Raw genomic sequence first — 5,704 nt, 5'->3', positions numbered from 1 at the left:
CATAAATTATGAGTTTGAGATTAACATATATACACTACTATATGTAAAATAAATGAGGATTTACTGTATAGCACAGGGAACTATATTCAATATCTTAAGCTATAATGGAAAATAATCTGGAAAAGAATATATGTATAACTGAATCATTTTGCTGTACACTTGAAACACTGTAAATCAACTATACTTCAATTTTAAAAAAAAGAATGCAAACACAGAAGGCAATAGAGCAAGATGGAAATCATGGTCTTTTGTAACCTGATCTCGGAAGTGATATCCCATTATTTTGCCACACTCTATTTGTTACAAGCGAATCACTAGGTCCAGATTACAAAACAGCATGACTAGCAGGAGGCAGGGATCTTTGGGAGCCATCTTAAACACTGCCTACCACAATTATCTTAACCCCAATAAAGGAAGATACCAGACTCAGATTCTCTCCATTTCCCTGAGAGTCTATTGCTTATACCTCACACCTCATATGAATTGCTGTTATATTCAGGGTTCTTCATGGCAAAATAAAAAACCAACTCTGGTTAGCTTAAGCAAAAATGGTCTCTATAGGCCTTCCCTGGTGGCGCAGTGGTTGGGAGTCCGCCTGCCAGTGCAGGGGACGCGGGTTTGAGCCCTGGTCCGGGAGGATCCCACATGTGGCTGAGCAGCCGGGCCCATGTGCCATAGCTACTGAGCCTGCACTCTAGAGGCCGGGAGCCACAGCTGCTGAAGCCCACGTGCCTGGAGCCCGTGCTCCTCAATAGGGGAGAGGCCACCGCCATGAGAAGCCCGCGCACCGCAGGGAAGAGTGGCCCCCGCTCGCTGCAACTAGAGAAAAGCCCGCACGCAGCAACGAAGACCCAACGCAGCCATAAATAAATAAATAAATAAATAAAAGTTTTTAAAAAATGGTCTCTATAAAATTAGGGTTAGTGTTCTAAAAAGTTCTTGATATTCTCAAAACTACCATTAGGTATATAGCGAACACTTGGTGGTTTTTTGAATAAGCTAGTGAGAGAATGAATGTATAAATGAATGAATTAATAAATTCTCCAGTAGTAGATGGATGTTATCTGGTGGCATATTTAGCTTGGGAAAACTCTTTAAAAACTAAGCTTATTACTGTGAAGCTACTTTCTAAAAAGCATGATATCTATAATTACTCACTTGGGAAGTTGTCTGTAATATATTTCTTGATGAAAAAGCAAGTCCTAGAACATGAACTTGTTCTGAACAAAACTCAGCTACATTTAACCCCAAGAAGTTATCCAAGACAATCACGGTGAAACTAAAAATCAGAGATTTGGAGATTTTTAAAAAGGATTAGAGAAGAGTAGTCTTCCAGAATTCATTGGACACTCCAATCAATGTTGGTGACTCCACCACACCGATGCAGAAAGGAGTTTTAAATTTTTTATTGCCGTGTCACACATCATCCCAAAGCTTAGTGACTTAAAACAATGGCAATCATTTTATTTTATTTTATTTTTCTTGGTCACCGCCTAGCTCAGCTCAGCAGTTCTCGATGGTATCTCCCCTGTAGTAGTCAAACCACGGCTGGGACCTAAAGGCTTTCTCATGGTTAGAACCTCAGCTGGGGTTTCAGCTGGATCACCTGCCTGTGGCCTTTCCCTGGGGCCTAGGTCTCCTCACAGCAAGATGCCATGAAGGAGTGTCCCAAGAGGACACAAGCAGACAGAAGCTGATCTACTTTTATGACCTAGCCTCGGAAGTCACACCATATCACTTCTTCTGTATTCTATTTGTTAGAAGCAAATTACTAGGGACAACCCATATGCAAGGGAAGGGGAATTAGACTCCACTCCCGATGGTGAGAATCTCCAAGAATTTGTGGCCATGCATTAAAAACCACCACAGGAACCATTAGGGAGATTGCTCTGGGCTCTGTAAGCAAAGGCTTCCTGGGCCAATGCAGTGTTTGAATCATGAGGAGGGCACACACCAACTTCAGGAAATGCAGAGGGGGAAAGAGCTCAGGACGTGCAGCAGCCTAGGGCATGGAGGAGGAGAAGAGTCCATTCCCCGTGCCCAGTGCTGGACCTCATCCCTGGTGCCCAACTTGCCCACTCCTCAAGTCAGCTCCTTCCTGGGAGTGTAGTCTGGCCTGGCAAAGGATGCAGACCAACCTGTTTCCCAGTGTGGTTCTGCCACCTACGAACTCTTAAACTTGGGTGAGTTACTCCTGATCTCTTTAGGGATTATATTGGTCAGGGTCCTGGCAGAAAACAGATGACACACTCTGTGGGGTAATTTGAGGAGAGTTTACTAAAGGGACTATTTACAAAGGTGTGAATAAGGTGTAGAATGACCACCAGGGATAGTGTGGCCCTCTGGGAACAGAGACTAGGGACTAGGAACAATAGGGCTGTCATCTCCCGTGGGCCTGAAGGACAAAAACTGGAGACAGAGAGGCTGTGCGGAGGGCTACCCTATGGGTGGTGGGGCCCTTGGTGGCTGGACATAGCCAGCCAGTAGGGGTTCTCCAGTGGAAACTGGGGAACAAACACCTCAGGTGCTCTCTCCTCTGTGTGCCATGTCCTGAGGGTGCTCCCCATTGGCCAAACCCAAGGAGAAGCCAGAACAGGAAGGAGCTGGCTGATGCTATCTCAACAGCTCAGCCTCTGGGGGCACAGGGTGTGTGGAGAGGGGTGGGGAGTGGATGGGGGGTGTTGTGGTGCAGATATTAAATGGAACATGAATGAGGAGCGCCTGCCCGGCCCAGAGAAGACATTCAATAGTCCTTAGTTCCAACTCACTGCTCAAAAGATGTAGAAAAAGTTATGCTTCCAATTTGCAGGTCTTTACTTGGCATAAAAATGCATACAGGTGTGTCCTAACACAAAACATTTTAAAATGTATGTTTGTCATTTCCCCACAGGAAAGAAGAAAGGCAAACACTGCCTGTCTGGGAAGCATATCACAGCCTATAGCAGCATCTAGTGGTTGTTTAATACATGGGGAAATGTGAGGATCAGGATATTCCCATCAAACCAACTGCCATAAACCTTAGTGATGGTTTGCATCCAAATGTGACAAATTTGTCTAGGACTCCTAGAATTTGGACACCATGTTTTTAATCACACCTTTCTTGGAACCCATCTAAGGATGTAACTAGGCAAAAAATGCCAGCAGATGATTCAGAATAAATTTCAAAATCATAGTGAGATGGGCTGCCTGACAAAAATGAAAACTGATGTTGAAGAGATATCTGCACTCCCCCATTCACTGTAGCATTATTCACAACAGCCAAGACACAGAAACCACCTAAGTGTCTGTCAGCGGATGAATGGATAAAGAAGATAACATACATATATATAACAATACATAATAAAAAGTAATAACAATACATAATATACATAATTCTATTATATGTAGAATACTAATATATTTTATTCTATAATATTCTAATATATGTAAATATATATACATATACATGTATATGTGTATTAGTATTATATATATATGTATATATATATATATACACATATATATTAGAATACTATTGTGCCATGAGAAAAAAGGAAATCCTGCCACTTGCTACAACATGGATGGACCTTGAGGATATTATGCTAAGTCAGTCAGAGAAAGACAAATATGGTATGATATCTCTTACACGTGGAATCTAAAAAACCAAATTTGAAGAAAGAGTGGAATGGTGATTACCAGGGGCTGGTGGGTAGAGGAATTGGAAGAGTTATTATATAAGGGTTCATACTTACAACTAGTAGATAAGTAAGTCCTGGAGACTTACTTGTACAGTGATTATAGACCACAATATCATAGCGTAAACATGTACAGAGTACAGTGATTATAGACAACAATAAAATACCATTTTATAAACATCAAACTTGCTGATACTAAAGTTTTAACTGTTCCCATCACTTTGAAAAATGATACTTATGTGACATGATGAACGGTTAGCTAATGCTAAAATGGCAATTGTATTGCAATATAAATGTATCAAATCAACACACTGTACACCTTAAACTTACACAAAGTTTTATGTCAATTGCATCTCAGTTTTAGAAAGTGAGACCTGATATTCGGTTGTCACTCATCAGCCAACTCAGTGAAGTGTCTGGTTCACTTTGTCCTTCCCTTTTCTTACTGGAAATGCAATAAAAGACATGAGTGATGTTTTTAAAAAAGAAAATCACCTATAATCCCACACCCTAACATAGCAACTTTTTTTTGGAGTGTGTTTTCTGGTCTTTGTTCATTTAACTTCATATTATTTTACTACAGCTATAGACCATTTTCTCCACTTAAGTGTTTTTCAGTGGTGCAATGGTTCAACAAAGACTTCATAATTATCATTCTTTAATCACTGCATAATATTCATTGAAAAGATACAGTGTAACTTATTTGACCTGTTGTACATTTATATTATTCTAGTTTTTTTTTTTTACTTTTATAAGAGAATAATTTCATGGACACTTTTATACATCAAAGTTAGTCCTTCTTGAGGCTTATTTTCCCACAGTTCCTGAAACAGGATTCCAGGGTATGGGGCTAAAGATGAGATACATAGTATCAGCACCAAACACTGCATGTCTAAGCTAAGTCCTGCAATGTTGGGAAACCTTCTGCTTTGTTAAAACAAACCTGTTTGCGCCTCAGAAGGGCCAGGATTTGTAATGGAAAGATCAGTCAGGCATGCTTGGGTGTACATCCCTGGCTTTGTGAGGCTATGCATTAAAAAACAATATACCACACTGAGATACCACTTGGGGATGGCTGTGATTTTTTTAAAATGAAAAATAAGTGTGGGTAAGGATGTGAAGAACTTGGAACCCTCATACATTGCTGATAGAAATATAATAAAACAACGCAGTCACTGTGGAAAACAGCGTGGCAGTTCCTCAAAAAGTGAAATGTAGAATTACCATATGATCCAGACATCCCACTTCTGGGCATATACCCAAAAGAACTTAGAGCAGGAACTTGAACACATATCTGTACACTAACGTTCATAGCAGCATTATTCACAACAGCCAAAAGGTGGAAACACCCAAGTGTCCATCAACAGATGAATGAGTAAACAAAAGGTGGTATATCTATACAATGGAATATTATTTGGCCTTAAAAAGGAAGGAGATTCTGACACACGCTACAACATGGTTGAACCTTGAAAACATTATGCTAAGTTAAATGAGCCAGACACAAAAGGTCAAATATTGTACGATGCCATTTTATGAGGTACATAGAATATGCAAATTCATAGAGACCAAAAACAGAACAGAGACACCAGGGCTGGAGGGAGGAAAGAACATGGAGTTACTCTGTAATGGGTGTGGAGTTTCTGTTTCAAATGATGAAATGGATAGTGTTGATGGTTGAACAACATTAGGAATGTACTTAATGCCACTGAATTGTATGTGTAAAAATGGTTAAAATTATAAAATTTATATTATGTGTATTTTACCACAATAAAAAAGATAGATCCAAAGGAAGAAAAAAGTAATTATAAATTCCTTTATCGTCATTTTATCGGGGTTTCCAGAGTCGTAAAATTAGATGCACATGTTTGTTTTGTCTTTTTGCGGTACGCAGGCCTCTCACTGTTGTGGCCTCTCCCGTTGCGGAGCACAGGCTCCGGACGCACAGGCTCAGCGGCCATGGCTCACGGGCCTAGCCGCTCCGCGGCATGTGGGATCTTCCCGGACTGGGGCACGAACCCGTGTCCCCTGCA

This window comes from Mesoplodon bidens (assembly GCF_964165515.1).
Source record: "Mesoplodon bidens genome assembly, chromosome: 1".
Lineage (NCBI taxonomy): Eukaryota > Metazoa > Chordata > Mammalia > Artiodactyla > Ziphiidae > Mesoplodon > Mesoplodon bidens.
This window is presented reverse-complemented; position numbering follows the sequence as displayed.